Source organism: Labrus mixtus, chromosome 21, assembly GCF_963584025.1.
Source record: "Labrus mixtus chromosome 21, fLabMix1.1, whole genome shotgun sequence".
Classification (NCBI taxonomy): Eukaryota; Metazoa; Chordata; class Actinopteri; order Labriformes; family Labridae; genus Labrus; species Labrus mixtus.
In genome coordinates, this window is record NC_083632.1 from 22,400,133 (window position 1) to 22,424,381 (window position 24,249).

Consider the following 24,249-nt stretch of genomic DNA (forward strand, 5'->3'; position numbering starts at 1 on the left):
ATAGCAGGAAGGGAGTCAGAACAAGACAAACAGAGAGAAAAGCCAACTGCTCCAACTTTCAAGGTTTGGGGTCGGGGGGTGGGGGTGGAGGGGGGTAAGTGATGACCTGGATTGCTGCCAAAGAAGGGAAGAGAAGATGGAGGGGGCGGTGTCAGAAAAAGAGGAATGAGAGAGTGACAGAGAGAGAGGGAGTTGAGGGTACACTTCTGGGCCGAGCTGCGGGAGGTTATGCAATGTACACAACACAGGAGTGCAGGGGGGGGATCAAACACATGGGGTGCATACATAACTAAATGTGACACCAGAGTGCAACAAGAGACGATGAGCAGAGAGAGAGAAAAAAAGGGGGAAAACATCAGTGCAATAAAAAGAGAACAGACACTCCCTGGGGGATGCAGGGAAGGAGAAGGAGTACCTCGGTACATTGGGTACTGTACTGTGTGGGTACACATCATTTTTGAGGAGCGAGGTAATGACAGAGAAAAACAAAAAAATAAAGATAAAAATAAAAGCTGCTCTTCCTCTACCTCTGGCTCTAAAGCATCATCTGCTCATCCAGGCAGGTGCACATTGCAAGGTGGGAAGTAAGTGAGTAAATAACTGAGAGTCTAAAATGGGAGAAGGCTAAAATTTAAAGTGACGAGGAATGAGGACAGACAGGCACAGCTGAGCTTTTTGGTTGTGCTTCCAGGGAAAGCGCTGCATGAATTATTAACAGACGCTTGGTCTAATGAAGTGAAGATGAGCCGCCTGACTCCATCAGAGCAGACAGCTGATTGTTTGGACGATAGAGCTCAGGCCCTGCAGCAGGTTACAGTGTCAACAAGAGATATGTCACCTATACCAACATTAACAGCACTGTGCTTATCTATGAATAGTCTTGTATAATAAGGCCATGTGTTCATTTTAGATTTACTGCACACTTCTTTATCTGTCTACACTATGCTCAAAGTTTATGTGGGTCATACAATTAATACTGCATTCAAGTGCTCATTGGATGGTACCATTTAATTGTGTCCTTTTAAAATCATGGTATTTATTAGCATAAAGGGTACAATGTGGATAGAACATCAGTGCTAGCAAAGAAAATTTGATGTTTTCTATTGCTCAGAACTGATCTAGGTCACATGATGTGGACAGGAAGTACTATACAGTTATACCTGTCCTTATAGTGTATGAAACCCCATTCATATTGCAAGTTCAATGTGGGATATTGACATCCCTATAATGTCTCAACTTCAATGTCAATATTACAGAGGCATAATGGTGGAACAAGGTTTTCCTATACTATACCTGTGCCAAGCAGATCCAGCTGAGTGGCATGACAGAAAAACTTAGACTTTGGCTAACAAAGGCGTTAAAGGGGCGAGACGACCGCCAAAACTAAGCAGCTGTCACAAAACTAAGTTGTCCAGGAGACCCAGAAAAATAAAGCAAAGGCTGCCATGGTGGCCTTAAAAGATAACGCAAAAGGCTGGAGTACTAACAAACCACCTAGCACTCAAAGGTACACCCTGAGAGACTGACAAAAGAGAGCAAATTACACAGAACGTTTTTTTTTGTGTTCATGCACACACACACACAGCGCATACACACAGTGAAAGAACGCATGCTGCATCCCCTCCCACACCATGGGCTTTATCACAACCAATCAGTCACACACACCTGAATGCAGTTACATGATTCTCTCACTGAGTAGCAAGAGTGTGTGCTCTCGTAGATTCAGTATAAAAGAACAAAGGTATATTAACAGAGGGTCTTCGTTATGGCACCGTCTCAGAGGATAGCCTCCGATAAACTTTGCATTAAAGATTGATGTGTTATAAATTACATGTATTCATCTTATCATTTTGCTGACATTAACTTAGTATATGTCGTATATCTGTTCTACATGACGTCAAGTTGACCCCTCTGCCAGACATGAACCCGAGTTTTCCTTTATGTTACTTCAGTTTACGGAAGGGCTGGGGATAAAATGGTCTTGAAAATGGGAATTAACGATGATAAAGGTTGTTTTACTCAATATGAAAAGATAAAAAATCATAACACATGGCAGAATTGGCATAGTTTTCTGCTTGCCTGTGAAGTACTTGCAGTCGTACACCTCCACCTCAGAGCTTAGTTTAAGCAGCAAGTGAGGAAAGTAGATATTTTCTGTAAAAGAGGAAAAACTGTGGGTGAAAGTGAACTACTGCTATCCACAACAAACTAAGAAATGATCAGGAATTAATTGAAAGCTTGGATAAAAATCCTCAATGGACATACTGTGTCCTCTGAAACATGTTGGAGATACACAAATTTTCAAGCAGTTACAACATTATTTGCTAAAAAATAATTAAGGAATACATCCCTGAAAATGTGTGATAGACCACTTGACCCAGCCTTAGTTCAAGAGACTTTTCTAACTTACCCATGATTCTGACCTCAGGTGAATGCAAGGCAAGTGTTGTCTTGATTATGTTATGAACAACTACACAGAAAAAGGAAACAATGTGCCTTCCACTTCTTGTCTCAGCTGGTTTCAATGTATGTACAGAGATCAACCCCCCCTTCTTCTTCTATGCAAGTGTTTCGGTACAGTCCAAACTTCAAGTGCAGAGTTTGGTAAAGTAAAAATTAACATTGCACTTCCACTCCTAGACTGCGAAAGGCCTCCCGGGAATGCAGCCCCCCATATCTCAGTCCCAGTTCACAGCAAGTCCCAGTCACCCCTGTCTATTGTGAACAGTCCCTGGTGCATTTTCTCATCAGACGTCTGAAATCAAACCAATCTGTGTCAAACATTCAGGGATTTGAATTCCAGGAGAAAGTTTTTCCTGTAATGATTGTAACTAGAATGATGTGAATATTTCAACTTAGAAACATGCTCTGACGTGCAAAGTGGCTTCATCGAGGTCCCAGGTTGAGCTGTGTAACCTCTTTTGGTTCTCTAGAGAAGTCCAGACCAATGAAAAGACAGAGGACAGGATGGAGGAGACTGAGAATATATATTTGTTCTTAATAGTAGTGATGCTCCAGGGCTACAGTCTTGGCTACTCTCTGCCTGCATCCTCCTCCAGCAGTCCACATGCCACAGTTAATCCCTCATACACAGAAAGGAAGGCTTCAGGATCACGGTCAGTGTGAGAGCTGGGGAGGACAGGAAGCTGGCGGGCGCATATTGTCTGGGTGTGACGCAGTGCATGACTGCAATAAACTCTTCAGGAGAGATCCGTCCTTTCTCTGGGTGTGGGCTACACAATTCAGCAAAAAAAAGTTCTGCTGGTGTTGCTGTTGGATGGTAACCTTGCTGACCAGCTAACTTGCTCCAGGATCTGTCTGCCTCCAAAACAACACGGTATTCTTGATTACTTTGGTGCACAAAGTGCAGGTTGGGTGGTGACGCTGCACAACGTTGTAATAAAACAGAAGTTAAGAAGAAGGGATATTTCCATTTGTTTGAAGAAGCTGGCGATGTTTGAATGATTTAACTGGAAAATAGTAAATACATAATCAAGCCAGTAGGAACTTTTGATATTTTTTATGTTTGTTCTTTGATCACATTATAGCAATAAATCAGTTTTATGCACATTAGACAAATGTGTACGGAGATTTTGGGAACTTATTAAAGTTACAACGTATTTCTTTGACAAAGCAGACAGAATACAGCGTCCCCATTTCTGTCAGTTACATCATAATAACATGCAACTTTAAACCAATACAATCTTTTAAGCCTATTCAAAACTAAACTACAGTTTGATTGCAAAGTGTTTCACATTGCAAAAGCAGCATACATAAATGTCTTCATACAGGACCACTCACTGTAAGAGCAAAAACACATTACAAGAGACGGTTCACCAATTATGATCTAAGTGCATGCAGTACATTTAGCATACATTCAATATGAACTTATTGTTGTATAAAGTACTTTGCCTCTAAACTGAAGGACACAGAGGGCTACGTCGGTGTTATATTGTATAAGAGTCCATAATTAAGTTAATAACCATTCTATCTTCTGGGTAATAATTCCAGAGAAGATGTATTTATCTCATAGGCAAGCACAGCCAATTTGGCCATGTCAATGCTGAATATAAGTACATAAACCCTGAATAGTGTAGCATTAAAGTAAGACATGAGTGCCAAGGTCTGCCATTATGAAACAATTGACAATAAAGCTGTCAATGCAGTCACAGGAGTAATATGCTCCTTTATCATTCAATAAGGCAATTCTCTTGTACAAGACTTTCAATGGCACTGCACTCATTCCTGAGGAGCCTGCAGGCAAGAAACTATACTCAGGTGGGTGTAATGTCTCTTTGCTACACTGAATCGGTAAATATGTGCAATCACAAAGAAAGAGGTGAAGGTAAGCCAAGGATGATTTTATAGTTTAATGCTGTAGAGGCTTGAATGGTGTAAGTTCTGCACAAACAGAGTTGGAGGCCACACCCTGAGCATGTTTTACACAACTCTTTCATTCCTCCTTTTGCTGCACATTTTCCAGTGCAGGAAGGACCCTATATCACATATATATAATACATCAGGGACTACTGCTGTTAATTTCTTCTCTCTCTTCTCTCTCCTTAGGGGTTCCCACTGGCGTCCAGCACACATGTGTTTCGGTTTACCTAGAGAGGAGCCCGATCCGAGGCCCGGGCTGAGAGCAGACTGCAGGCTTTGTCTGTGGCACCATTAATCAAGTGTCCTTTAACAAAAACAGAAAACCAGATGAGAGACAAAGGGAAGAGACGTGGGGGGTGGGAGCTTATTTAGGTAGAGAGAGGAAAAAGGCAAGAGAGGGGAGGAATGAAGGAAGAGAAAAGAGAGGAAGAGAGAGAAGGGGAGGGGGTGTTTGACCCAGATCCAGGCCTTCAATAAATCAAGCAGCAACAATAACAAGCAAAGTTTTCATGTGGTTTGACTGATTAATCAGGCTTTTTTTTTCCTGACAAGGGAGGCGAGGGAGTCTTTTTCTTCTTCTTCTTCTTCTTCTTCTGTCTTGTCTCTCTTGTGGGACACTGAAGAGTGGCTGAGCGAGTCTTTTTATGTCGGGTGTTTATGTCTTTATGCTGCAAGGTTTTAGTCCTCATTTGTGGTTTAATGAGAGCACAGCTACAGGTTTCTTTTCTTCAAATATAAACAAGCTCTGTTTTACACACATGCACACACACCACACGCACACACACAGTCCGCACAACGAGCCACAGGATGTGAAGCAGCCCTCTGAGACTCTTTGCAAGGTGCCGATCGATGGGCATTGAGTGTGGACAAGGAGGCCTCAGGATCGATAGGGGGCCATTACAGAGATGTGCCCACTGGGACCTGGGAGAGGAGGTGTGTGTGTGTGTGTGTGTGTGTGTGTGTGTGTGTGTGTGTGTGTGTGTGTGTGTGTTTGAGGAGGTATATCTTGGCCCTTGATGCTGTCTTTTTTATCTTGTTTCATGAAGGGTTTACTGTTCATGAGCTGAGATGCACATACCCTCAAAAGCACAAAAGGAACATGGACATGAATGCAAGAGCCTTCTTACCGAGTTAAATGAAGAACGGCAGGTATCACACACACACACACACACACACAAGCAAACGGTATCCCTGGAGAGTTGCTGCCACATTATGTGTGCTTGTCTTGTCTTCCTCTCTCAATCTCCCATTCACAGTGCTCTTTGTCTCTCTAAACAAGTTTTAGTTAATCTTTCTCTAGTTTCCTCCATTTTCTTCCTCATTGCACTACAGTGTCACCAGAAGTAAGATTTTTTTGTGCCCCCTACTCATCCTCCACTTCTCTGCAGACAGAGACAGCACTGAATGTTCTATTCTTTCTCTCTCACATAAACACACACATACAGCCAGGGAAACGACCCATTGTTCCTTTCTCAAAATGTCTGGCATGACATAATCCTTCAGCGCTCCCAATTTGACATGTTTTTGAGGCGTCTGGAATGACTTTGCATGAAGGTTTGTGGTCCTGTTGAAATGACTTGGGAAGGGCAATGATGAGGGAAGTTTGGGTATATGGAGTGAGCTTCAGCAGAAGGTGTTCTGTATTTATAAAAGCTTTAATGTACAAATGAGTTTGAAATCTTTGGAAGAAGTTTTGGATCTTTTAACTGACCAAATCATTTTTTAAATACCTAAATATATATTAAAAAACAGCAAGTTAATTACAGTACTTTTAACTATTCCCCACTCACACAGGTGTTGATCGCATGAGAGTCCACTCAGATGAGGCAGTCAGGCAGGGTACAGAAACCAATGAGGCAAACTGCAAGCTGGCTCTTGCATCCATCACCACTCCAGGAAAAAAAAGTTATAACTATTCGCCTCATTTAATCTCTCTCATCAGGATTGGAGGAAGAGAAGGGTCTCCTCCTCCTTCTCGCCATCGCCCTCTTTTCTGCAGCCAAACTCCACTACAACCGTTAAAAAACGATAGTTGAAAATAGTGCGTTTGGATGATGTTGTGGAGACGGAGGACTATTAAAAGTCAGGCAAATGCCTTTACCAGTGCTTATGAAATTGCACTGAGGTGCCATGTCGGCTCCTGCAAGTGCTGTCCAAAAAAAATCCTTCCGTGGCGGATCAAAAGAACATGCACTCACACACACACATGCATGATCACACCGTGTCTGGGCTCAGCTAACAGTCCCCATTGGTTTGGAAAGCTGTAGTAGGCTGTAACAACTACAGGCTGGTCGGCCATTAGCTGTGGGCCCTCTGTTTCAGCAATCTGGGTTCTCTTTGCCTTTGGACAGGGCCCAGGTCAGGCTGCACAATACACCACTGTGTTTTCAGAGCAAGGGAGAAAGAGGGAGAGAGAGACAGAGAAAACAGCAGGCTTGTGGGTCTCTGTGAGCACATATACCGTAAGTATGAATAAGCATGTGTGCACAAGCATGTGTGCATGGGCATGTTTTGGTTGTGGGAATACTGCAAATGTGTGTGAGCATGTGCAAATGTTTGTATTATGATTCCTGGGCCCACCATGTCCTCTCTCCCTCCTGCTATACTGGATTGCAGGGCCTCCCTCTCTCCTGTCTCCCCAACGTCCATCATTACATCATCATCACCACTGCTTTTTGCAACTTCAGCACAAACAAGCATTTTGGGACACATAGCAGCAGTGTGCCTCCTCCAGGCGGCGTATGCATGGCATTGTTGGAAACCTGTAAGGGGTCATGCACCAGAAGCAACAAAGTGGAAAGAAAATGTGTAGGCAATGCATAAGCATCTCTGACAAACTTAAAGGAAAACAGGTTGCAGATGCAAAGAGGGCACCTGTCACTTTGAGATCTATTTCTCACAGCCTGTAGGTGCTGAACAGCACGGGCTAGCTTGCTAGCATGCAGTGCTGTAAAGTGCAAGTACGGTAACAGGAGGGAACCGAGCCGCCCAGCCTGCCAACCCACCACAGGGAATTTGTTTATGTTTCCTTGCTGCCAAGTTCCTGTCAGGAGGCGCCCCAAAGAGGAACTGCAGACTGCTCAGTACTGTAAGCTACGCCCTCTCGCCTAGAGAGGCTGGGGTGTTCTGCATACAGTATCGGGTGGTACCTCTTTGTAGCAATCCAGGGAGGTCTCTACATTCATTTCAGCACTCACACACACACACACACACACTCTGTACTTCATGCACTCACTCTGTTGTTCTCTGAGAACACCAAACCTTATAAAACAAGTTCAAACAGAAAGCTTAATTTATGAGCCCAAACAGATTAACACCAATTTACTCCAAACACAATACATAAAACAGCACAAAGGCATAGTCTCATTAAAGAAATGCTTTACGAGAGGCACTTTGTTATATCCTGGATTACGGGTATTGTAAAAAACTGAGCACTACCACATAAAAACACCGTAAACTGGTTTGGTAAACTCATGGGCAGTAAGTCAAGCACTTGTGGGGGGAAGTGCTAAATTGAAATTAGTCTTCCTCTTGGTAAAAGAGAAAAACATTCTTAGCTCCTATAACACACAAACAACAACTCGATTCATTACTGCCAGCGAAACAATGACTGCATCACTTTTTGCACATGAATACAATGCATCAGCCTGGCAGATACATGCTAGTTCATGAGTCATCTGCTGAATATAAGCAGCCGTTTAGTCAAGCAAGGTCAGCGAGTGCGTAAGTCTCTATCTTGAGTGCTTTGGCCACCCGCAAGTTGGACTCTGTGCCGTTAACATGCAGTTATTACAAGGACATTTAGATGTTTGTCTTTATACCACACGTGTGATGCCCAGTAAGTGTGTGTGGTAGAGAGATAGAGCGGTGTGCTTGTCCGTGCGTGTGAGGAGGTTGAGGTCAGACAAGGCCACTGAAAGGGGGCGTGGGACCCAGGATGACGAGACAGAGGAAAAGATAGAGTGAGAAAAAAGAGGAAGAACAAAAGATGGAAGAAGAATGGTTGGAGGGGGACTGAGTGAAAGCAAAAAAAACAGGAAGCCGTTTATGTCAGCCTGGATGGCAGGACAGCGCCCACTTCTCGTCACGTGCTGGCACATTTCAATGCTCTTTGACTGTAACTCTCCGTTTACGCACACAATGAAAAGAAGTCCAATGACTAAGTGGCTGAAGGCTCAGGGGAATGGGCAAAGGCTGCATTAGTTTGGACAAGACTCAAGCTGTCTTAATAATATTTTTGAATGTTTTTTTCTCTCTGTGGGTGGATTTAATTCTCTCAAATAAAAATCAAAATCATTGATTAACATGAAATGCTGCCCACTTCTGCTATTCTGCTTGATGATAGAGAGGAAGTTAGATGCCAAATATTATCTTAATACTCAAATGTGTTACAATGAATAACCTCAGCTGCAACTGTGCTTGAAGTAGTTCTAAATCTTAATTCTTAAGTTCTAAAGTTCTTAAATCTGACTAATTAAATTGGTAAATCAGAAGGTGAACGTGTTAGAATGTCCAGTGTGAAACACAATCACACACAAAAAAGTTGAATTTTCAGAATGATAGATCAGCACATGGCCAAGACACATTAGCAGGCTTGCAAAAGTTGTGGATCCTTACTTATTTGATTATCGATGATGAACCACTTGAGAAAATCATTGTAATGTTATATGAACTGTATAAATTCTCAAAAACATATCGATATTTTAAGAAGACATAACATGTACTCTGTCTCCATTCCAGTCCAGTCTGGAATGGTACAGTACGGTAAGATGTGATGTGATATGATGCGATGTGATGTGATGCGATGCGATGCGATGCGCGAGCCATGACTGTTGCAAGACAATCATGTACTGATTCCTCATGATATGGGATTCACTGAGGAATACAAAATGCCCGTAAACAGGAAAAATGTAAGATTCATGTATTCACTGCAATTTGATGTCAGTTTCATCTCAACTTCTTGCACCTATGACCAATATTATCTTGCTGCCTTCTTCTGCGTCATTCATTCTGCTGGCTATTTCTACTTTGGCCAATTAACTTCATGTAACCCTAATACCAGGGAAGCCTGTTTAGTTTTTTTTCATGCTGATTTTTAGAACCAGTGATACAATAATAGTATCACATCATTCATGACAACAATATTGGCATATATATATATATATATATATATATATATATATCTTGTCCCACCAGTCAAATTGAATCATAAGCCCTGTATCACGGGATGACATCATTCTTGCAAATACACAATGCCAGTAAGAAACAGTACAGAAACAGTAAGAAGTCAAATGAAAGACTGCAGCTTTAGTTGCTAGTTTTGCTAAGCTATACTAGCACCAAACGTAGCTAGTACTGGTATTCCACTTAGACCAGCTATGGGAGAAATAAGAAATATGAAGTGCCATTGAAGAGTATTACTATCCAATCATAAACAACAGATTTCATCTTTTCTAAAATGTTCATGTGTTGAGCAGTGTTTGAAACAAAACACTGAAAAGAAAACAAGGGAGTCCCATAGTTGACAGAGGGAGAGGCAGCGGCTCGGCAGCCACAAGCGACCTACCGCACACTGAGTGTGAATCATTAAAGGCATGTGTTCCACATCAGCTGCCGGGGCCGCTTCCCAGCCCATGTATGAGACTGGAGCTAAATTATGACGGGAAAGAGGGGGGTTAAATACCGCTTTATGTGGAGATGAAAACCCCAAAGCTGCGAACTCAAGAGTGAAAAAGAGAGGGAGAGAAAATGGAAAATGACTGCATATGAGGACTGCATGTACTGAATGCCAGTTCACAAAATAAAATAGCAAATGAAGCAGCTAATGGAACAATTACATGATTTCCAAACAGTGTGACCTTTCATCGTGCACAGATGAAGTGAATAAGGTTTTATGCACACTAAAAGGAGAGCCAATCTAATCCAAAACTGACCTTTAATTCTTACATGTTTGCCGCCGTTACTAGTTAACAAACCCACAAATCACGGTGGGATAACCCCCCTCACCCGAACCCCCACCCAAAAATAAAAATGAAGACGTGTGAAAAGCAAAAAGACGACAGAGGAACACAAGGGTTGTCTGCATGTAAGACCAAAGTGCCAGCCTTGGTTTTGTCCATCAGACCAGCCTTATGCCAAACTTTTCACAAACTGGGTAGTGTCTGCCAGAAGACTTGTCATCCCCTGTTAAGACACATGGACAGCCTGTGTGGGTGTGCGAGAGTGTTTCTGCACAAAAGCACACACCCTCTCTGGTGTGGGCATCCAATTGAGGACTAGATCCGTAGAGGGAGTCTGCATTCTTCTGGGTATTGGCTGGCATCTCTGTACACATTCCTGTCTGTTTGCTTTTGCTCGGCTAGTATGAGGGAAGGTGTTTGTCGTCTCGGAGTGGATATCACCTTTCCCTGGGGCAAGGAAGGGACGGACAGGATAGAACATGACAGAGATGGACATCAAAGAAAAAACACACGTTTGTGTAGGCAGAATAAGGCCAGATTGGACAAACTAAGCCACAATCCTGGCAGGGCATTTGATTGGCTGAGCAAAACTGACCAACTTTTCAGGCTACTTTCTGTCAAACATTAAGAGGCAACATTCTAGCAAAACTACATGAATTTGAAAAAAGAAAAATGAAGATGCAAAAAGATGAATTAAAAGCAATAAATCAGTGTATTTTCACAGAACAATGATTCAAGTCCTTCAAACCAGTTCCTAATGATGAATGGCCGTTTTGTTTGGTCTTTGTCACAGTTGAACATGACTGAGCAAATCTCCCTGCAGCCAGCTCCAACTCTGATGCAACATACCTCAGATTAGTCTTGATCCTACCACTGGCGGCATGCAGGCCACAAGACAGAGTACCTCCTCTAAGCAGTGTCTGTCTGTGTGTATGTAAAAAATGATTTCACATTTGAAAAGACTTTATCACAAACAGCGACCTTTACAATGAAAGGGAAAAGCAGAAGATGTGACATGGGGCAAACGTAGGCAAAAAAGTCACAAGCTGCACATTCAATACGACCACAAAACCACGGTGGCAGTCATATGACGAGGAACAATGCCATTGTACAGAGAGCAAGATGGCGTTTTGTATCCACAGAGTTGAATGCAGGGAAGTCCAATTACACAGATTTGACAGGAGGGACAAATTCGGGCTTACCCCAAAAACGTCAATCTGCCTGTCCTTGGCGGAGGAAATCTCCCCTTGAATCGATTGCAGCTCCTAAGCTCTGAGGAGAGAGGGGGGAAAAAAAGAGATATTTGAAACCAGCAGCTTTATGGGCCTTATCCACGTGTTGCAGACTCACTGACTCCCTAGTCTCTCTGGCACAGAACTGCTTCCCTACACGAAAAACTCTTACACTCTTTTTCCTCCCTTCGCCTCTCATACTGCCTGTAATCTCCCCGCCCTTTTCCCGATAGATTGGGCTTTCTCACTCACTGCGTTTGTGCCCCAGACATCATGTGAAAAACAGAATAAAACAGTGCTTTTGTGGTGTGCGAATTACCTGGGGCTTCGGCAGGCACAGTAGTGCTTATGGCCACAACTCAATTACAGCAATGTGAATCAGGTGGCGGCCTAGAAATCCCCTCAGCCTGATGCACAAATAGGGACAGAGAGGCGCCTTCATTGCCAAGACAGAGACAAATCTAAAGAGGCGTGTCTTCTCTTCAGAGAAAGACGGCTCAGATTATGCTGTACGGATGAATGGCTGCTGCAGACATACAGTAGATCCAGCAACACTGGTTTAGAGTAAGTGTGTGAACAGTGACATTATGTGTTTGCATGTGGCTAGAATATCAGAAAGTTTTAGCAATCTGTTTAAATAAAGATTTTAATTAAAAGAGTCACATTTTTCTAGGGTCTTTGTAGATGACACCTTTGCAGGAGAAATCATGGAAATATTTCAGTAATTTTTTTTTACACAAAAAGAACTGGATGAAAATTACAGGATGGTGGTTTTGCAAATGTTAAAAGCCACTTTGTTGGATTTCCTGGAGTCAACAGAAACGCCAAACTGCTAAATCATGGTCAATAATATCTGAATAGAAAATTGGTTTGTGTCAAAAGCACTCAAAAGCTCCTAGCATATTCTCTTTGATGAAAATACAGAGACCATCCCTTTACAGTATATCCAGGCTACATGATCGCTTCAGTTCCCATTGAACTTAAAACTCTGGATCATGCCTGTGTTTTTTCCAAAAGCATGTTCACCATTGACGTTTGTTTGCTTTTGACTTCTTGGTGCACTTTGAATTTCCCTCGGGATCAATAAAGTATCTATCTATCTATCTTGACATGGTTAGGCAGAATGTTTTTTTACTTTAGTTCACAGAGAAAGCAATAAGTGAGTCTTGAAACATCTGTCCTGACAGCCATGCTAATGGGTGCTCTTTAGAAGAAATGATTTAAGTCCAAAAAAGAGGAAAATCCCCACCCTGCAGGCCCAAGTAACCTTGATGCCATTTTATTAGCTTTAAATTAATTTCACACCACTTTTTTTATCACTAGCAGGAAACAAATATAGCACTTTCTGTACAAAAATAGTCAGCCTTTTATAAAAAGCTTTTTAGTTTACACATTACAAAAATCTAACTGGACACTGTGCAAACCAAAATTCTCAATACGTCGGGCACATCAATAAGCCTTCGTAAAATCTATAAAAAGTGTTTGTACCTTTTGACAGTGCGCTATATAGTAGTCTCATTTTAAACTAAGCCTCCTTTTTAGAAAGGAATTGTTTCAGTCCTAATTAACTCTTTGTTAATTATTATTATTTATTCTTTAATGTATGTAATAACAACTTAAATCACCACAACGTGCGTGCAACTGCTGTGCTGTTTTGTGACGGCTACTCCAAATTGGTGTATATAACACAACAACCTGCAGCCTGAAAACATACCACAGATAAGAAAAACATTTCTTTTCTGATTCACACACGTGTTGCTGGGCACCTATTTACACTGGTGTGAATGGATATGAAGTGTCCAGAGATGTACCAAAGTGGATTTGCAAGGGTTGGAAAACTAAACAGCAACTCTTGTATTAGTAACTTTCTGGGTCATTTAAACCAATTAAATAATGCACCTACATTTGTTTAAAATTACTATGCCTTAAATGGAATTCACATTGAATATAATAACACACACATACATATATATATATATATAACTTATTGATAACACTAATTTGAAAAATACATTTGCATGTAAGAACTCAAATTATTTCTGTATTTAGCATTAAGCTGCAGGATAACCAGCCTACTCTACAATCACTGTAATGAGATAATGCATATTATGCTTGTCCAGATGTACTGCTCCCTCTGGTATCTAGTCTAACCTGAAATTCAGCCAATCAGCTGGCCTGGCCTTGAATGACTTCTTTTTTCACATCCTGATGTAAAACCCACCCTCACTTCCTGTTTGTGTATATGAATGGTGCCTTAATGTTGTGTTTTTATTGGTCCAGTGGACCAAGTACAGCCTAATTTAGATAAGAGGCAGGGCAGGATGTAATGAGGACAGAGTTTGTGCACATGTACGTGTGCGTGAGTGTGTGTGTGTGCGTGTGCGTGTGTGTGAGAAAGAGTGTGTAGGCATGCATGTACGAGCCTTGAGCCTGAACACTGATGAGAGTGGACAGGAGTGGCCTGGGGTAATCACGTCATTATCTTTGCTGATGGGTGAACACAGCTAACTGTAGACACTCACCTTTCTCACACACACACACACACACACACACACACACACACACACACACACACACACACACGTACACACACACACACACACACACACACGCACACGCACACGCACACACACACGCACACACAAGCACACACACGCACACACACACACACACACACACTCGGCAAAATGAGAGTATGAAAAGACATCAAGAACGGTCACCAAATTGTCGATGTTTGGCCCAGTCTCTGCACACTGGACTGGGATTTAAGCGTCTCAGGTGTTCAAGGTGAAAGAGTGTTGATTAGATGCAAGTGAAATCATTCATTAACTCTGGAAAATCATGTCCTTGTTTTGACAGCAGCACCCCTCCACTGGCACTAAGAACTTATGTGTAAAAGAAATGATTGCGGGTCCGACCAGCAGGCTCCAAGTTCAAACCTACTTGAAAATGGCTGCCCTGCGGCGAGAGTCATGAGCTCACATTAAAACAGACAATGTGTTGTTTTAACTCTCTTGGTTCTATAAAATTCCTTCACCCACATGCGCACTCACACACATGCACACACACAATATAAACCTCTCTCCATGACGCTGTGACTCTCAGCGGTGGAAACCCCCCTTCAGTCACACATAGATCACATAACCTCTCTTGACATCGGAGGACAGCACTCCCAATGGAAAGATGCAGATTCACACACGCTGAGTGCCGGGCCAAGGCTCCAGACTGCCATTGTCCTTCAGTGTCATCCAAACAAAACAATGAAGAGGGTCACGCAAGGCCCTCTGCGGAATGGTAAATAACCGGAGAGAGAGTGAGAGTCAGAGAACGAGAGTAAGTCTAATCCACTGGCAATGACGGTGTTTTAGAGAACAGTACAAAATATGATCATCTTGGGGCAGGTAAATTCCAATAATGTTCAGTCATTCAAGAAGCATCTAACACTGCTTGAATGGAAAATATGTCTGCTTCATGATGAACAGAACAAAAAAGTCCATGTGAAGATTTATATGATCCAACCTTTTGCTTAACAAATTGTAGTTACTCTAACACATGCTGAAAATGCATCTATTCAACTCAGACTTTTGTAACAATAATACTCTTCAAGAAAAAACAGAGCAGGAGGTAGTTGTTATTTTTTAGTGGTAAAACCATCAGAAAAAAGGGGTTGAAATTCAAACTGATTTAGAGGCTTAAATCGTGTTGATGTTAATTATTCATTAGTGCTGAGTGACCCTCAATCATAAAACCATCTTTGTTGTCATTATTTCTCTGGCATAAAATGCTAGCTCTTAATTCACACTCAGGATGTGGACAATAGGTGGTCCACAAAGGCCTCAGTAGGCACAGTCTCCCTCCTGGTTGGTCTTTCATATGCTAATGAGAGAACCATTTTGGGTTTACTGGCCTGGTTGGAAATGATTTAGGGCGACACCGGTGCTCCGAGCCTTTATGTTTGGGCTGGCCGCAGGGGCTCATATATCACCCTGATCATTAATCAATTAGTGTCTCCTAGCCACCTGTCGGACACATCGGCGCACAAAACATTCCTGCCCTCCGGCAGTTGCTAGACGATGATCATCAGTAGCACCGCTATTACCTTCCAACCCTTCGACAACCCTCCCCCCTCCTTTATGGTAATACTCTGATGGATTACATAATCACACCCAAACACTGCCCACAATGAAAACAACTCCTCTCCAAGAGAAGAAAATGTGACTTTAGACTACCAGGGTGTTTTGTTTTTTTAAATGGGACTCCCCCCTCTCAGCTCAATTGAATGGCAAGTTTTTTTAAAAACATACATCTGCCCTCCGCTGTCACAAACAGAAAAGACAGGGCCCAGAGGAATTGATGCCGACCTTGAAGGGGAATCAATAAGCTGACTGCTATTCAAAAGTGCTGAATGCACACCAATGCCACGTCCTCCATTGTTTTAAATGCAACTGCCTCCAGTGGGGTATTGATGGTTGTTTACTATCGATGACGTGTCACAGTAACCAAATGCATGTGAGATGGAAAAGTCTGTACTGTCAGGGTGTTGTGACATTAGAGTAGGTCAGAACAGGTGATTTTGCTCAGAGTAGTTTAACTTACTGCTGACTTGCAGAACCAGAAACTAGGCCCCTTCAAAATAAAAGCACAGTGGCTTTTGACTAACTGTGTATTCATAAAACTTTCAGTTTTAATCACAAATTCCGAAGTTTCTTTAACTTAAAGCTTCATGAACAAAGAGTCAGGGAAGAAATCTGAAGTTTAAAAACCAGTAGTGTTAAATATTTCATCAGGATCTCATAAAGGCACTTGAGACTCTGTGTTATATAAGCCATGGTGATTGAAAAAATACTCAGACATTTCTGTTTTACATCTGCCCTCTTCCTAACCACCACAATACTGTTTCTTTCTGGGGATTGTATGTAAATTTGAACTCTCTTGCACAGGCCCTCGCTGCCACCACACAATCTCTTTTTCACAGCCTTGCTTCGATGACAATACCCAACTCTCACCGCCCTCCCATCCAGCCCCCTGACACCCTTCAAATTTTTCACACTTTTTTGTTATTTGGAACAAATTCTTGAAAGCAGCTGAAGAGATAAGTGGCACTAAAATTAGAGCCTAATCCCCTAACCCTCAAAATGCGGACATGGAGAAAGTAGATTTGTCAAGGCTTGATTTAGCTGTAGTCATTCAATATAAAAAGTGGTACTCTTCACGCAGCTTAGCAGTACCAAATGGCTCAATCAGTCTCATGAGGAACATTTAAGTTGGCTGTGTGTGTGTGTGTGTGTGTGTGTGTGTGTGTGTGTGTAAACCTAGAAAACTTGGCATCAAGGTAGAGCCATTGTTGTGTTTTAGTAGCATTGTTTTCTACCTGTGCTGCACTCTTCAACTCTCAGGGTTATCCCCTTGAAAATGACATTCACCATCCACCTCTAAAGGTTTCAAACAGAAGGGTTGTTTCACTGGGGATTGTAGAAAATCTGGGCCACTGTGTTGGGTGTATTAAGTGTGTATTGCTGGGCTGGGCACCAGAGACTGTTTTTTTCCCTCTTTTAAATCCAACCAGCTCAGGCAGGGAGCCAGCCAGCAACATTATCAGGTGGATTTTAAAAATAACAAAAGCGTCTCTGCAACTATGCCCACTGCAAACAGAAACTGAACAGAAACCCCATGCAGCATCGATACTCAGGGTTTGTTGGATGTCCTTAGCATCCGAACCAAATACATTTCTTTCAGGAGATTATTTTATTGATAATCTTACACTTTCTTTTATTTACTTATCTCAACAGCAAGCTTAAAAAACTGGCTGCAATATTACAAGTGCAAAGGTCAAGACTAAAGCAGGGGCAGTGAGAAGACAGCGGGAAGGAGGAGGGAAATGGGCGACCGGGCGAAGGCTTGACCTCTGCAGGTCAATAGGTGATTAGTAACATTTATCATACCTACACAGGCTGCTAAATGAGAGGCCAGGCAGCTTCTCTCTTAAGAATTCAGCCACATTTGGATGTCAAAGTCCAGATGAAGGACTGCTACTGACAAGCAGATGCCCTGTGTTTATGACAGAGACAAATATTGGAATCCTTAAGTGGAAAAACATGCCATGCTGGCACACAGCAGCCGCAGTGAAGCGTTACATCATTTTGACAATTTTATGAGCACAGCCTGGTTCAGATCAGGAGTTTTAATACCTGCCAATGCCAATATAAAAGCATGTATTTCATGCTTCATGAGAGCTAGAAAGTAAGTTTTATTTGATAGCAAAACAATAGTTGAAGGGCGAAGAGGCTGCGGTTGTGGTTGAGGGCTAGACAACCAGCGCTGTTTGAGTACTGACGAATGCCATGCAAGGTATCTGTATGCAGGGAATCCATGGAGCCACAGCTCAGCCGCACTGACATTCACAAGGAGTGAACGACAAAGGAGCGATTGAGTGCAGGAACCAGATTTGGCTCAGCCTTATCAAAAAACACTCCACCCCCAGGGGACTGCCGACAGTGAGACTCTGAAGGGGCTCAGCAGCTCTGTATTGTTTTGTTGCTCTGGACAAGTGGACTAGAGTTGGAGTGGGTATCCCGGGCCAGAGGCCAGCGGAGAATGAAAACACACTGTTGTGCAGAAGACAATTACGCCACACTCACGCAACAGCATCCATCAAAGCGGAGATGACAGTTAATTTCACTAATAGACAAACATAGCCTTCTTTTTAGCCATTTCATAACTTTTGCATGGGCAGAAACATCCACAGCAACTCTAATAGAATTGAAATTCACAAACAAAACACAAATCAGAGATGGAAACCCATTTTTACGTCCCACTCTTTCATTGTACAGAACTGTTAGCAGTTTCCAAACACAGTCTTGAAATCTCCAGTACATTCTCCAAACAATCACAGTTGTCTCAGGCAATCACAGAGGATGTGGTTACATTTCATAATTTTCGTAACTTTCAAAGATATTCTGACAATGAGCAAACTCTATCCACATGGTGAGAGGTACTGTTCCTGCACCACAACTTTACAGATAATTTAGTGGGCACTGAAAAACCCTGGAAAGTCAAATGAAACTCCTGAAAGCAGAAATCTATAAGAAAATAGGAGTTTTATTGCCTAAGAGTATAATGCAATAGAGGCCTTAGATTATCCTGGAAAAGATCCCCATAAACAATTTATAGCATAGCTTAAATATATATATATATATATATCAACCCTGCAGCCTCCCAGCAAGGTGCTACCTACTCAATATAAACTTGTGAAGAAAGGTGAGGGTAAAACACATAAAGCAAACAAATAATTAATAATAATAAACCACAAATGATACTTATTTTTGTTATGTTATTGTCTATAAGGGCTTGGTTTATTTTATTTTAAACAAAATGTAATTCCACTACTAACAAGTAAGTCCAAAATCCTTCATTTCAACATTGTTATGATTTAAAACTTTGAATCTATCTAAAACATCCTCCCTACCTCCAGCCTGTCTGTCTGTCACCAGAGATTGCTGTTGTGTGTGTCCAGAGGAAGAAGAGCACAGATGACAAAGTCTCAATCTCTGTATTTCTCAATTTCTCACGAACCTGATGCAGCCATGTGAGGGGAAACGCTTTTCCCGTTCGGGTCGTGGGGGACTGGAGCTGATCCCAGTTGTCATTGGGCGAGAGGCAGGGTACACCCTGGATTGGTCGCCAGATCACAAGGCTGACATATAGACAAAGACAAACAGCCAAATGCACATTCACACCTATTGCAATGTAGAGTCACCAATTAACCTAACAAGCATGTCTTTGGACTTTTGGAGCAAGCCAAAGTACCCGGAGAGAACCCACGGGCGCAGGGGGAGAACATGCAATCTCCTCACAGAAAGGCTCCTGGCCGACAGGGATTCAAACCAGGAACCTTCTCACTGTGAGGGAACAGCGCTAACCACTACACCCCGAGCAGCCTGAAAGCTTGAGTTTGAGTTTGTAATTAAATAAAAAGAAGAAGTCAATCTTCCTGGTGAATCTTCTCATTTACTGTCAAGATGATGTTTCCTGCCATTAACTGCACCAGTAAGGACAGACAGTGCTGTGCACAGTGCATCCACATTTTTCTGTATTTCTCTAACGTATTGCTTTGTCAGGTACGGAAATACATTGCAGATTGATTTAACACTTTTAACAGTCAAGTGTATCAATCATCAAGAAACTTTGATGTGAAGAAAGTTTTTGGGGAAAAAAGCTGTTTCTGTTTCTGTTTATAGACATCCTAGCATCACTACTTTAATCTGTAGTTTGTTTGAGTTGATTGACCTGAACCCAATGATCATACGTAAGGCACCCCTCTGATGTTAGAAAACCAGGAGAAGTTGGAATCAGAAAACAAGTCTTTTCACATGTGCAAAGATGCAACAACAGGCAGATGTCCAAATGCTCTGCACACATGGTCGCTCCTCAATTTTTACTCTGTCTGTCCTTTTCACTGCTCCAGTCGCCTCTGTGTTAGCAACAACAGAGTGAAAGGGGTATCACAAAGGAGACAAGAGAAGATTATAAACCCTATTGCTTTTCTCAGAACGTCCTCCATTGGCACAGGAGGCCAGTGTGTGTTTTAAAGAGCCCATATTATGCCCTTTTTGGGGTTTGTATATTTAATCTATGTATCTACTTTTGTACGTTCACAATAGTTAAAGTCTGAAAAAAGTGTCTGTTTTCATGTACTGCTCCTCCTTGCTCCCTCTCCGCTCTGAGTCCGTCAGCTACGCTCTGCTGAGCCCACACTGTTAGACCCCACGTGGGCCAAGTCTGCTCTGATTGGTCTGCCGATCCGCTCTGTCGTTATTGGTCAGTTGCTCAGCACGCGTCTCAGAAATTTCAACATGAGCTGCAGGGCTTTCCACAACGAGCCAATGGGCTTAGATCAGTGATCTCACACTGACAATGACACCGGACTGACAAATTTTTATCGAGGGAGGCTAGAACCGAGCGTTACATGCAGCTAATGCTACAGCTAACAGGAGGACGTAGGAGAAGCCGCGTTTCTGCGGACTTTGAATTTTTGCACATAGATGTGCCTAAACATGCACAGGACACTTGGAAAACACACTAAAGAGCATATAAAACCAGAAAAAGCAGAATATGGGACCTTTAAGCCGTTTTCACATATGCACTCCGGATAGTATCTAGATAATTACAGGAGGAACGCTCCGGAGATTCTCCCGACCTAGACGGTCATATATACTCCTAACAGCGGGGGACTTTCCCTGTCAGAGGGGAGGGGGATCGGGGGATTTCCTGAGGTAAGACGTGATGTAAATAAACAACGCGGAAGTAGCGGCCGAAGCAACAGAGTCCGCTACACGACGTTATAATGAGAATATTTGCCTTTATATCAATGCTATGTGTAATCCAATGGAATGACAACATCCACAAAAGAGAGGAGAACAACATACTGACGAACAGAAAACATAATGCAGACGTTTAATTAGAGCACGGAGATCGTAGTGGTCGCGTGCAGACACTTTATGCAGTCACTGTATATAAATGTCATTCTCTTCCCATTGGCTCGAGTTGAAATCTCCGGAGTATATTCGGCCGCGTTCAGACATCAGCTCACTCCGACTCTCTGCAGATAAAATACTAGGGGTCTGGCCGGAGAAACTCCGGGTAAAGTCTGTGCGAAAAATGCGTCTGTTTGCGTTCACTGTTTGTGTTTTTTCTGTGGTATGATTGTGTGAATTAATTTCTGAAATAAATAGCATATCATTCTGCTTTTTTTAATCTCACTCTCACACTTATTCTCACTTTTGTTTTACATCATATTTACAAAGAAATGCACGCCAAGAAGCTAGGATTGTTGTAATACCAGATTTTTAAATCTTGATAGGATTCTCGAATCGAACGATATACAGATATCTGATATAATACCATGGTAACAAAAATAGTCTCCTGCACTGTCTTTGTGATACAATATAAATGTATTTGTGCAGGTTTTTGGCTCACTCTCATTCTCTTTGGAAGCTTTGGGTTAAAAATATGACTGAAGAAATCTTTATTTTTATTTTATGTTCTTTTCAACACTATCAATCATTAAAATAACACTGTCTTGTAGTTGAAAAGAATTAAAGTATCAAAAAATGTGACAACATTATAGGGAAACTAAACATAGGTTCAGAAGACATTAATCAAACACTATAAGAGGTCACAATTATGAACTTTTTCTCTTCACTTTTTTTTGTTTTTATAAAAAAAACAGCATCTACTTGGAGTAAGCTTCAACTAGGTGTGACTCAGACTGAACTGCAGGATGGGGATTGAGGCCATCAAGCATTTTTTAATGGCTTATATAAAGCTCAATCTCTTTTCTTTCCTTTGTCTATCTTAATCCACCGCTGGAATCTCTTCCTTTAACACACAGCTTTGCAGCAAGTGAGTTAACAGCAAGGCAACGTGAACAAACTAAACAGTGGCCAGGAGACACAATTAAAGTCAGCCAGAAAGCAAAACCGCTTTAGGTTTTGAAAACATTATTGCCTTTATTTTAGTACCAGTCTGCGTGTTGAAAACATCTTTACTGAAAATAAATTATCTCTGTATCATGACTTTTTTTGTTGGTGGATTGTGTCCACATGCCTACCTGCAGTAAATTGTTTTGTGCACTATGGTGTGTATCATAGGAAAATATCAAAGGAAAGAAGTGATGCAGGTGCATTTTATTCATGCAAAATGAAGCATGTCTTACCTACCCTATTATTGTAAGTACAAATATAGAACTAGATAAATGATATGAATTGACATTAGGAGCCAAGCTGAAATCCCTGAACGTTGGACAGAAAAAAAAAAAAATAGTGAATTGGCAATGTGCACCAAGTTGAGTAGGCAGTCATTAAGAAAACTATGGACGTTTGATGTATACAAATGAGAGGTTCACCCAGGAACACGGAGCAGAGCGATGCTTAGAAGCCTCCTGGAACACAGTCAACACATTTCACATGCGCAGGGCCAGGAAACAACACGCTTGGGGCTTCCACCTTCATTTAGATGAAAATGGACCTCCTCGAGAGGAAATAAAGCCATTTTTAACTTCCCTCGCCTCTCTCTACCAGACGGGCTCCTGTAATGTGCCCAGTCAATGGACTGTGGGTTTATTCAACTGCAGGCAGCCCACAGCAAAGCCATAAATAATGTAGGGCAGCTCACATGAAACCCTAATCACCATTGTGCTGTCACCCAACAGGGAAGATTGTTTGTTTAATTTACTGTGCCGCATCTGTCTTAGTTCTGCCCAATTTAGTTTCACAATTTCAACTGGGAAGGACTCCAGGTATTTATCAATATGCTTTTCACCCAATGCCATGAATCAATAAGAATGTATCTTAGTATGAGTGTGTATGTGTGAACATGTCTTTTGAGTGATTTGTGTGTTGTGAAGAACAAATAAGAAAGCTGCAGCTTGTGAAACAACAAAGGCGGGCAGAGAAGAAGCCATCAACACTCAATAAGCGGAGCTCATTATTGGCCATCTACAACGTTCTTCATTACATTACTATTCCATTAGCATGCACACATTTGCATATTCCAGTCACCTCTTTACAAAGGCTGTTGATCATAAATGGCAGCCATATGTTGCCTGGTGTGCCATATTACAGAATTATTACTGCGACAAAAAAAGCCAAGAAAATGGATATTATGTTGACATGGACTAAAGTGAAAAAACACAATCAAAGGATCTGTCTTCATTGATAGCATCTCCCCGACTGAATTGAGTATCATTTACATGCGTGTGCTGTGCTTTCTGTCTAACAAACGTCTGCAGACTGAGGCGTAAATTGCTTGGTGCATTTATGAGAGTCTTTCCAAACAGATACTGTACATGCACAGCAGAAGCAGTTTTTTTTACTGTGTAAAATACCCACACAACCAAAATGAAGTTATTCTTTAGAGACATTAAATATTGCAATAAACCCATACAAAAGTTTTAAAAAAAAACGAATATTGTCTTTTGTTACAGTGATTTTAGGTATTTGGGCTTGACATTCTCTCTTTCAGCTGTGCACACTCGGCTTCTTCCATCTAACAGGCTCTGCACTGCAACATTTCAGCATGACAGTGATTTGGTGCGATGGCTGGTCTGCACAGTGATGACAGCCCATGGAGACAGAGTAAGTAGCAGCAGCTCACTAGATACATAGTCTGGGCGGCTACAGTCTATGGCAGCAGAGCAGTATGATAATGATGCTATGAGCAGCTAGCTGTTTGAGCAAGAAGCCTGCGTTGTATCATCTTTGTTCAGCACCATTATCTCTCCACCATGGTGTTCTCTTCACTGATAAATGCGGCCTAGAAACTCTAGCTAACGCATAAGCAGCTGCGACTTCAGCAGCTGGGTAATACATTGTCATCTGCCACAGACGCCCACTCAGGAGGCACAAAAGATCAGATTTGTTCCACTGAAACCAGTTCTAGAAAAGTCGACATGGCTGCTGCACATGAGACTGTCATGTAAAAGGAATGACACAGGAGCTTGTCTTAGTAGTAGTAGATTTGATTGATGATTGCTTATTTTTTTTAAGTTGTGTGCAAGAACAAAAGTTGGTTGCAGCTTCTTATATATGAATATTTTCAGCTTTTCTATGATTTTTTATCATTGTGAATTAAATGTCCTTGGCTTAGGACTGTTAATTGGAACTAAAAAATATTCTACA

General features: G+C 41.9%; 1 protein-coding gene across 4 annotated transcripts in view; it reads right to left on the minus strand.

Annotated features, from left to right (window-relative positions):
• raraa (retinoic acid receptor, alpha a) overlaps positions 1 to 24,249 on the minus strand; it is a 152,211-nt gene that overhangs the window by 122,699 nt on the left and 5,263 nt on the right. For 2 of the 4 annotated variants that reach the window (XM_061028774.1, XM_061028775.1), the window contains exon 2: positions 11,543 to 11,612. The exons of the other annotated variants lie outside the window; for them this stretch is intronic. The gene's annotated coding sequence lies outside the window, so the exon portion shown is untranslated. The remainder of the gene's footprint in view (positions 1 to 11,542; positions 11,613 to 24,249) is intronic. 4 annotated transcript variants of the gene reach the window in all.